The sequence below is a fragment of the Notamacropus eugenii genome, chromosome 7 (genome assembly GCF_028372415.1).
Source record: "Notamacropus eugenii isolate mMacEug1 chromosome 7, mMacEug1.pri_v2, whole genome shotgun sequence".
NCBI classification, from domain to species: Eukaryota; Metazoa; Chordata; class Mammalia; order Diprotodontia; family Macropodidae; genus Notamacropus; species Notamacropus eugenii.
The window spans coordinates 4,989,505-5,001,209 of NC_092878.1; the positions used below are offsets into that span (position 1 = coordinate 4,989,505).

General features: G+C 40.3%; 1 long non-coding RNA gene across 1 annotated transcript in view; it reads left to right on the forward strand.

The window, feature by feature from the left end:
- Positions 1-11,705, forward strand: part of LOC140513522 (uncharacterized) — a 134,752-nt gene that overhangs the window by 872 nt on the left and 122,175 nt on the right. The gene's annotated exons all lie outside the window — the stretch shown is intronic.

An 11,705-nucleotide genomic window follows, 5' to 3' on the forward strand; every position in this document is an offset into this window, starting at 1 on the left:
CATCGGGCGAGCATGCGCAGTAACCCCCGGGGCCCAGTGCCCCTCCCCCCGTGCGAGATGCCCACGTGGTACCGGTGGCCGCAGCCTGGCTCTGGGCGGTCTTCACTTAGAGAGTGTGCGGCATCCTCGTGCAAGGCGCGGACCCACCTCCTTCCGGTGCCCCCGCCGCGGAGAGAGGCGCAAGCTGGGCTCCGCATGAGCGGGCCTCCGAGAGAACTTGGCCCGGGCGTGCGGAGGGAGTACCTGGGCATCTGTGCCACGCACTGTCCGCCCTTCTCGTTTACCCGCTGCTGTGGAGTTTGCCACCCTAGGTGGCACCCCGGCCCCTTCCCTCTCTCACCCCTCCCATGTCCTTTCTGCCTTCCCCTGTCTCCTGATGAGAGGAGGTCTCTGATGCCCTAACTCTGCCACCACCCTGCTGTGGCAGTGCCCTGCTGTGGCAGAGCCCTGTTGTGGCAGAGCCCTGCTCTGGCAGAGCCCTGTTGTGGCAGTGCCTGCTCTGGCAGTGCCCTGCTGGTACTAGCGGTGGGTCTGCCTGCCTTGCATCTCTCCCCGCTCCAATTCATATTTCACTAAGCTGTCAAAGTGATTTTTCTAAAACATGTCCGACCCGTGACACCCCCTTTTAAATAGGCTCTGGTGGCTCTCTGTCACCTGCCCCCTGCCACCCACCTTTGCCCGTAACTACTTATGGAAGGCTGTTCATTGAATGGGCGTATCTCATGCAAAGTGAGAATGTGATAAGACCTTAGCCTGAAAGGGCCAGGGTCTCCCATGGCATCCTGGGCCATCCCCTGTCATCCTGATGAATATCTGGTCCCTGGACCCAGATGGCTCGGGAGAAGAAAGTGAGGCTGGTGCCCTTGCCCAGCCCTCCCTCACTCAAAGTCAAGTGCCAGTCATGTCGTCCTCTTGTCATGGTCCTGTTTCAGAACAAAGGACAAACACAATGCCTTACTCCCGCCAGGTAGTCTTGGATCCAGTGGTGCCAGCCTCCTTGGTGTTCCTAGTGCAAGGCTTCTTCCAGCTGGAGGGTTTTCACAGGCTCCCAGTGCTCTTCCTCTCCATCTCCTCCTGAATTCCTAGGCTTTCTTTAGGTACCAGATAATGTCCACCTTCTACAAGAAGCTTTTCCCATTGTTCTTCCTTAATCTTAGTGCCACACCTCTGAGATTACTCCCAATTTATGCTGCATATAATTCTGTTAGTACAGTTAACAGGACTTTCATGGAGCCTGTCTCTAACCTGAGAATGCTCAGAGCTGCACAAAGCAGGCCCAGAGACAGGAGTACCAGGAGTCCAATAGTTTAGTCAGTGAGTTTGAGAGTGAGGAACGTTCTTTTAGTTGAAGTAAGACTACAGGCTATATACTTAAATCACAATTGGGGAAGGAGAGGAGAAGGTGGATTACAAACAGTCATTTAGGGGTTTCCCACAATAAAACAGTTCTGGAACCAAGTTTTTGGGGGCTGTCACCACCTCCCCTAAAGTACAGAACCAGAATTCTGTGACAGGAACAGGTTCTGCCATTCTTGATTTGTGTCACTTAAGGTTCAGTGATTGTAGGCGTTGTCAGAGTTTTGATTAATTAGTTAAACTTGGCTCCTTGAAAAGGAGGCTGCTTTTTGCCGTACTTTCTTATCTCCCAAGCTTTGCACAGGGCCTGGCACATCATAGGTGTTCGATAAATGCCATTGACTGACTCAATGACCCATTTGATATCTTAAAGCATGGGTGGCTCGTTTATGAAATTTGCTGATAACACAGTGCTGGAAAGAAAACCTAATGTAAGATCCAAAAAATCTTGAAGGGCTGCGGTACTTGGACAGAACTTAAGATGCAATTGAAATTTACTTTGAATTAAAAAAAAAGCCCAACAGCTTCACGAGTACAGTATAGGTCAGGCATGATTAAGGGGAAATTTTTTTCATGTATTTGTTGTTTCTTAGAGCAGGATATTCATGTACCATGATGTTTAGTGAATGAATGAATGTCATGGAATATTACAGTGCTCCAGGACACAAATGTGAATATGAAAAAACATGGAAAGTCTTACGTGAAAATACATAATGACTACAAGTAAGAGGAAGTGGAAGTGGAAGAACAATTATGCAACACTAAAAAATGAATTTTCTGAAATTATAAAGAACAAGCTTAGCTCATCCAAAAGAAGAGCTATGAAAACAAGGAGGAGTGTCGTTCGTGGGTGTGATTTAAGATACATTTAACATCAGATTTTTTCCAATGTGTGTTTTGCTGAATTTGTTTTCTTTAAAAACTTTTTGTTATCAGAGATAGCTCTCAGAGGGTGGAGGAGAGAGGGACATCTAAAGATATCAATTAAATGTATACATTTTTAAAATTTTAAATTAAAAAAATGTATTAAAAGGATATCACTACAACAAAATATGGTGGTCTCATCCTACAAATAGAGATGAGTTGATAATATTTTGTTGAGTACTTAGAACATGGTCTTTTCCTTTCCATTTGGTTGAGCAGGACTGTGTAAGGCATGGGTTCAAAGTTCTTCAGATAGTTTAAATACATATATATATATTTACACACATACACACACACACACACACACACACACACACACACACACACACACACACACACACACATATATATGTATACACACACCTGAAAAAAAATTCGGAAATGATGGACTCACAGTACTCTGCCTTAGAATGTGTCTGGAGTGTATGGTCACTTCTTCACTAGATTAAAAGACATTAAACATTAATATGTGCCAGGCTTAGTTCTAAGAACTGAAGATACAAACATAAAATTAAATAATTAACTCCCCTCATCAATTTACATTTTATTTGGGGGATGATATGTACACAGGTAAGTGGATACAAGGTAATTTGGGGTTGGGGAGATGGCATTAGTAGCAAAGACCTGTAAGATGGGGTCTTGAACTGAGCTTTGAAGGAAGTGAGGGAATTTTAAAAGACTGAGATAAGGAAGAACAGTCCTGGCATGGAGAGGGCAGAGGGAACAGACTATACAAAGACATGGAGATTGGAAATGGAATGTGTGTAAAGGATAGCCAGAAGTTCAATTTGGACAGTAGAGTATATAAAAGGGAGTAATGTATAAGCAGCTTGGGAACATGATTGAGTGAGAACATGCTGGAGTTTAAATGCCAAGCAGAGGAGTTTGTATTGGATCCCAGCAATGTTAGGGAGCCACTGGATATGTGATATCAGACGGCTGCTTTAGAAATATTACTTTGGCAGCTAAGTGGTTGGATTAGACTTCTGTGTTCTTTCCATGAAGCCATATTGTCTGTCCTCTAGGAGCGTACTTGGGGCAACAAAACAGGAACCTAGACTTGAGGTTATGTTGGGGAACAGCAGATCCCAAGGATGGAAGTGTTGCTGTTTGTTAGGAAGTTCTATTGTGCTGCTTCTTTCCACTCCCACTCCACAGATTATATGATCAACAAGGTGGTAAATCACTGTGTGGGGCAAGAGTTCTTAACCTTGGATCTGTGAACTTTTAAAAAAGTATATTTTGATAACTATTTCATTTTCAATTCTATGTATTTTATTCATTTATTAAATATTAACATTAAAAGACATTTCATAGGCTTTACTGGACTCCAAAATGAATCCATAACACCAAAAAAGGGTTAAAGCCTTCAATAGGGCAAGGATTATAAACCACAGTCAATATATTTCTTTGTGATTTCTTTGTTGTAGGAATCCCCCTGTCTATAAATATATCTTTAAGTCTTGACACCTAGGTTATAGAACCAGAAAATTTCAAGTTTCCAGGGACCTCATTGGCTAGCGAGTCCATTCTGTACACAAAGGGAGTCCTCACTATAGCACACCTGACAAGTGGTCATGGGACTGCACTGGCTGCTTTTGCACAGCTCTAATTGTTAGAAAGTTTTCCTGACCTTAAGTCTGACCTTGACTCCTGATAAGTTCTACTCTTTGTGCCCAACTCTGCCCTATGGGGTTAAATAGAACCAGTCAAATCCTCTTCCACTTGACTTCAAATATCTGGAAACAACTGAATCTTCTGGTTAGGCTAAACACACAGCACCTTCAACTAAATCCCTGAAAGGCATGGACTCCAAAGTGCTTGTGGCCTTCCTCAGGAAATTCTCCGGTTTAACGAAACACAAAACTCTAGATAAGGTCTGATAAGGGTAGGGGGACTATTGCTTCCCCACTCGTAGAAGTGTGCCCCTCTTAATGTGGTCTCAGATCACTACTTTTTTTAGCTTTTTTAAGTCATCTGATGACTCAATGAATTTGAAGTCCACCCAAACCTTCAGAACCTTTTCTGAATACTTTATCTAACTATACCTCCATCTTCTATGTGTGAAATGATTTTTTTGTGTCCAAGGACAAGATTTGACACGTCCCTATCAAATTTCATCATATTAAGTTCATCTCAGTGCTGTAGCCTGTGAAGATCCTTATGGGTCCTGACTCTGTCATCCATAGAAATAATACCTATCCCTCCCAGCCTTGTGTCATCTGCAGATTGGTTGAGTGCACCATTTATGCCGTCATCCAAGTGATTAAATGTCAAATACTCAAGGACATCACTGACAAAAAAGTCACTTGCACCAAAATATTTATAGCAGCACTATTAGGTAGCAAAGAACTGGAAACAAATCTGATGCCCATTTATTGGACAATGGCTAAAAAACTGTGGTAAATGAATGCCATGGCGTATCACTGTGCTATAAGAAAGAGAAAGTATGATAAATACTGAGAAGCATGGAAAAACTCATATGTATGTACAGCTTTACTAGCTTTCCTGCATCCTGACCTGGAGTAGCTGAGGGAATTGTGGAATGTGTATAAATATATATACACACATACACATATGTGTATACACATATGTATACATGTATATGTATACCCATATAAATATACATATTCATTTTTAAGTGTGTGTATGTACATTTCAGGATATACCCCCAAATTCTCAAAAGCAGATTTATTTGAATTCCAGCTCATTTTGAAAAGCATGCCAAATAGCACTTTTGGAAGATGTCAGATAACTACATGTGGAAACTCTATCAAGTCCCTAGGAATCACTGCTCTTAGTGCTTAGAAACCTTAGTCAGCCTTGACTCCTCTTCTTATATTCAACCTGTCAGCAAATCCTGCTGTTTTTTTTTTCCCATGTCTCTCTCATGTATCCCTTTCATTCTCTTGCTAGAACTATGTCCACAAGCTCTTGTCGTGTAATGGTACTCAGCTTATTTCTTGACCTCTAGTCTCTGCCCTCCCCAGTCTATCCTTTGATCTCATTTTCATGAGTACTACCTTTTATCCTGTGCAGTTTTTCCCTATGTCTTTCTATAAGTCATATTAATCTTATTAAAACAGCTTGTTGTATCAATCTCCTGTTCAAAAACCCATAATTACTCTTTAGAATTTTAGGATAAAGTCCAAATTCCTTCCCTTGGAATTTAAAGCTCTACACATCATGGCCCTAACCTACCTTTTCAGCTTTAGCTCACTTCCATGAATCTGTTGCTCTAGCCAAACCAGTCTATTCAGGGTGCCCCAAGCCAAGTATGTCCTTTGCTTTCCAAATTCTACATCTTTGACCACTTAGTTTCTTCTTGCATTTGAAATACTCTATGCCTCCCTACCTCTTCAAATCCTGCCCATTTCAAATCCCGCTACCTCCCCTCTGATACCAGCCTATCCTGACAGAAACAGACTCATCTGTTCCTCCTCCTGGCTTATCTAGTATTTATTACCTTGTACTCACTAAGCCCTTAATTATGTACTACCTTGTAATCTTGTGTGTTTACTTATCTTTTTATGAGTAAGCTTTATCTCACAAACTGGTTTATATGTACCTTTAATGCATAGGAGTCACATGGAAGGATATAAAGGTATTACTGTGTTTAAGATCAGATCTATAGCAGGTACATTGATTACAAGTAATTACAAATAATCTATAGATAGCATCCTTAAGCTCAGCATTCTTAAGAACTCTGATAAGAGAGAACAGCTTATATACTATAAAATTACTCTAGGGCCCAGAATCTAGGTGATTACTTTGAATTAAACACCTGGGAATCATGCTGAACAGATGACAGTAAATCATCTCAAAGACTCTCATGATGTTTACAAAATAAGATATAACACCTTATCTATTTTTAAAAATATTTTAAATTAGATTAAAAAATTTTAAGTATCAAAGATTTTAGGAAATTAACCTATCCTCCCAATAACCTTTCCCCACATTAAGCAATTCAAAAAACACCTTAAAACAAATCCTCTGATACACATCTACATAATCTGACAAAATAAATTCTCACATCAGCTATTTCCTAAAATGTATGTCTCTTTCTGCATTTTAACTTCATTGCCTTTATGAGGACGTTTCACCTTCATACTTTTGGACTTAAGCTTTATTACTGTACCGGTCAGAGTTCTAAAGTCTTTCAAAGGTATTTTTCTCCATAATTGTGTTATTATTATAAACATTGTTCTCTTAATTCTGCTCAATTTTCTGTGCATCAGTTCATAAAAGTCCTCCCAGTTTCCTCTGAAATTATCCACTTCATCATTTCTCATGGCACAATAATATTCCATTCCATTAATATATCACAATTTGATTAGCCATTTCCCAGTAGGACAACAACCGTTTATTTTCCAGTTGTTGGTTACCATGAAATGAGCTGATATATATAAACAGATAGATATAGATATTAAATATAGATGTAGATATAATATATATAAATAGATACATGGATATAGATACAATATATAGATATAGATACAATATATAGATGTAGATATAATATATATAAATAGATACATGGATATAGATACAATATATAGATGTAGATATAATATATATAAATAGATACATGGATATAGATACAATATATAGATGTAGTTATAATATATATATATTTGTACTCTCTGGCACAGTGGCTAGAGCCCTGGACTTGGAGTCAGAAAGGCCAGAGGGCAATCTTTGTTTAGACACTTCCTCTCTGCTACCTTGGGCAGGTCACTTACCGTCTGTCTGGCTCAGTTTCCTCATCTGTAAAATGGGGATAATAATAGCTCCTGCCTCCTGGGATTGTTATGAAAATAAAATGAGATAATATTTGTAAAGTGCTTTGCAAACTTTAGAGTATTACATGAACGCTCATTACAATTATTGCTAGTAGTGGCATAGCTGGGCCTAAAGGTAGGCAGAGTTTGGTAACTGTCTAGGTGTAGTTCTGTTGAGGTTTAAACCCAGGGACACCAATAACTGTTGAGGTTTCATGATGTGTTGTGGTGGAACCCTCCCAAAGAATTTAGTCAGACCCACCTCTAGTCCACGTATAGGCATTTATTGAGATTGATTCCTCTCGGGAAGCGGGTAAAGTTCCAAGAGGAACAAGCAAGATGGATTTCTATAGGGTAAAGATGCATTACATAATAGAAATTTACATCGAATATAGGGTCAGGATTAATCATAAAAAGATAGGAGGAGTTTGTTAAGGGATTAGGTAATGGGGAGGTATTCTGGCCTCAGTGGGACTACGCATGTGGTTACCCATAATGCATATAGTTGGGGATATGTATATATGATAATGATATTATAATAAGCCTCTCTATATCATAAGTTCATTCTAGGTCAGTTCTTTACTATTACTGAGCAAGTGCTATCGAAGGATGGGCCACTTCTGTGGTTTGGTGGTCAAGCTTCCTGCTCTACATCCTGGTCGTGTTGTCTTCTGACTGGCCAGCTATTGTGGTCCTGTCTGGTCAAGATGGATAGTTAGGTATTGTGGTCCTGTCTTGGCTAGATGGATGATGGGATTGTGATTGAATACTAGAACACACATGTTTCTGTGGAAATGGGTCTGGGGGTCATGGCTGGGTAGAGGCAGGGGCTGGGTTCCCACGCCTGCTGTTTCTGTGGGAACTATGAATTCCAGGGACACACCTGTTGTGGTGAGCAGTGAGGCACATATGAAGAAGCTAGGACATTGGTAGGGGCTAGGTAGGTACAGTGGGCCTGTGGTGAAGTTAGACTATTGGGGCTGGGGGCAGCTCTATTAGGACTCTATCAGTTCCATATTGCTTTTCAGAAGGGCTAGGTTAATTCACACCTCTACCAGCAGTTGCACTAATGTACCTGTTTTCCCATCTTAATGTTTTCATAAGATTTTTGGTGGCTTGGATTTTTTTTTTTCTTTTGAAAACTCTGTTCCTAACCTTTGACCATTTATCTATTGGGGAATAGGTAACTTATCAGTTCTCACTTGGAATATTTCAATAACTACGTAAATCGTTTCCCCAGCTCCTTTCTTTCTCTTCTATACGTTTACACCATCCTTTAAATCACTGCCAAAGTAATCTCCCCGGTTCACTACTCCGACAATGACACACTGCCCAGAAGCTTCGTAGAGCTTTCCATTGCTCACTGCAATGTGGGTCCAACTTTCTTTTCAACTTTATTTTATAGTATCCTATTTTTCCCTACTAGATATAGTCAAATGGAGCAGCTTATTCTCTAATTTTGCTATTTCTTAGGTGCCTTGGTACGTATTGCCTCCACTTCCCTATGCCTATAAGGGACTCATCCTCCCTCTCTTCTCCACCCTGTCTCTGTGCACTGAAATCCTTCTCTTTTAGAGCTTAGGTCTGACGCTTTGAATCCATCAGTCAGTCCATTGACTGATCCTCTCCTTTCCTCTTTACCCTTTCCCTTGCTTCCCAGAAAGTGACTCCTCTCTTTGAATGTCTCAGGCATCTCTGTTGGATTTCTCTTTTGTCCTTAATTATCTTCTAACTTGTACTGGTAATTTGTGTACATACCTATCCCACTACTGAATTGTAAGCCACTTGACACAAGGATTAGTTTTTTTAAATTTTATCTTTGCCTCTCCTATGTATAGCATGATGATTTATACATAGTACCTAATCAGTGTTTATTGATTTAATTGCGTTAGGATTACCACCTCGACCAGATGATAGATGTGTCTATAGTAGCGCTAGATTCCTGATCATGTAGCAACTGAAATGAAATATATAGACATTGGAAAGAAATCTTCAATTTCAAACTTGGCAGATTAAAAACTAGGTATTCATTTCAATTCAGCAAATAGTGATTGGGCTGTGCTACCTATGTGGCAAATACATTTTTATTCCCTATTTTCATTTTTATTTTTGTATAGTTATGACTGTGTGAATTACCTTGAATCCAATTAAATGAAACTAGTCACATCTCATAAGGGTTCAAATTGCTATCTGACCACATCAGGACAGCTCTATTGTATGTCCTGTAATTGCTACTACAGTGTCTATTTAGGTTTACATGAACTCGTTTGAGATCATGTGTGCTTCTTGTGTGGTCTCCAGGTGTGGGAGACATTTCCTATCTCATTATCCTAGGCATTCTATGGGTGAAGTTAAAGACTGAATTTATGAATCAGTGAGAGCAGTAGATGGTGCTTGGAAAGCAAGATAAGTTAATTGATTTTACATTGGAAGATGCAATACAAAGACATTCCTGAAACTCATTTACTGTTACTTATGCTACGTAGGATGAAAGCACTAGAATGACACCTCACAATGCCAGCAATCAAACTTTATTAATCAAATGTGTACAACATTAGTTCGTATTATCTACGAGATAATACAAAAATCATCGCCACTGGAAGAACTAATCACCAACTTTGGGCTTTCCTGAAAGCATATCTTCTACCCAATGACAAAGTTTCCTTTCTGACCAGCCAGAGGCCTCAGATCTCCCTTTGAGATAGTTGCCTGACAAGCTAGCCCATCATCAGTCAGTCGGTGCTGCCCTCAAGGGAGTGGGGGGATGCTTAGGTCTTAAGTGTGGGGAAGGCAAGAGCCAGTCTTAGTCGCAACCTAAGAGCAGGCTGAAAGCTGGGGGACTTGGTAGGTTTTTTACAATTCTAGCTGTGATTTCTGGTGGGTTGCATCCAAGGTCTGATAGATGGCTGGTGTCCTAATTTTTTAAAAATCAGTTTGATACCTGATAACATGATGATAAAGAGTTTTTTCTCTAACTATTTCTTCCATCTAGTCTATCCTATCAGGGGTCCCACGTTTATCAGTTGTTTATAAACACACGCTGTTTACCAACCTGTACTACACCTATGCTTATCTTAATATTAAAAAACAAACATCGAAACATTTCATCCCTAACAGTGACCAGATACAAAATGGAGTCAGTTATGTCAAGGCACAAACATTCTCACTACAAGAGAAGATACAAGCAATAAAATAGTCTTACACAGGAATATGCCACATTTTTGCTTTAGAAATTGTAATATTGTGGAGTTATGATTTTTCTTCAAATAATTTCAAGAATAGAAAAAGCAATAAAAAGACATAGAATAGTTGTTCAAATTCTCCTTCTGGAGAAGAGGTAGAACTATCAAAAAGGTTGGCAGCACAGAAAATGGGACAATTAAGAGAGTTAAGATTACACTTTCCTAGTAAAGATTCTATTTCCCCCAATCTATTAAGACATTGCTATTAGACGTTACGGCTCCTTGGAGCCATGCAGAGATCAAATAAATTAGAATAGATTTTCAGGATCATAATTGCAGCAGCATAGAAATCAGAATCATCCAACAGATAGAGTACAGAAACCTAATTATTTCCTTAGGCCCATGGGAATCTGTCAGTTAAAAATAGCAGTAAGTTTTTACTTACCATGCCAGGCACAGGACTAGGCATTAAGAGTACAAAGACAAAAAAACAGTCTCTACCCTCTAAGCTTACATTCTATCAGGGAAAATGACATGTTCCTGTACTGGGAGATACTAAATACATGCTGAATAAATGTAGGGTAGTTTTGGCAGGAGTGGGCCTGGGAAGCGGGGAGACACTAGCAGCTGGAGAAGTCAGGAAAGGCCTTGCAGGGGAGAGGGAAGCTGGGGATTCCTGAGGCAGAGATGATATGTTCCAGATATGGGCTGGGGGAACCTGAATACTGTTGGCTTTGCAGAAACATGTTCTCCCCAGATAAAGTAAACTCTGAGACCAAGGGAACAGAGGTATAGGGTTTACACTTCGCACTACACGTTGCACAGCATGATTCTGTTTTAAAAGGGGGCACCAATCTTAGAAGTTTACTGCCAACTCAGGATATTCTGATATGACTAAACACCAAAAAATATGTTTTCCCATAGAAACAAAAGTTATCTTTGCGAACTCCTTGGACCCCAAGGCTAGCATTCCTTCTTCCATTTACAGTGTGCTGCAGAATGCCACTAATTGTGAATTCTAAATGAGCCTAAAAGCATTAGAACCCAATCTGGATCCTGGATCAAAGGGCTTTCCTTAGGGCACTAATAACTTTCTTTTCCTTTCAGTCTGGCTCCTCACTTTTTTTTATGACCTGGGCCCTGAAACTGGATTGTGTCAATGGGAATAGAGAAGAGGGGCAACCTAAGAGGTACGTAAAGGAGGAATCCACAGGCCCCTCTCCCCTCCATCCCATGATATAAGGGAGACAGGTCGTGTAGAAGATGAGTTCAGTTTTAAACATGTTGAACTGAAGGTAATGTGGGTCATTCCAAATAGAGATATTATATAAATTTCACCCCCCTTCATGGTAACTCCAATAAGTGACCCTTGCCTGTCAGCAGATTCAGGGTTATCATGGGCAGAGAAAGGGTTTGTGGGGAGGGTGCAGCAAGAACAATGAATACAGTTATCATGGCACCA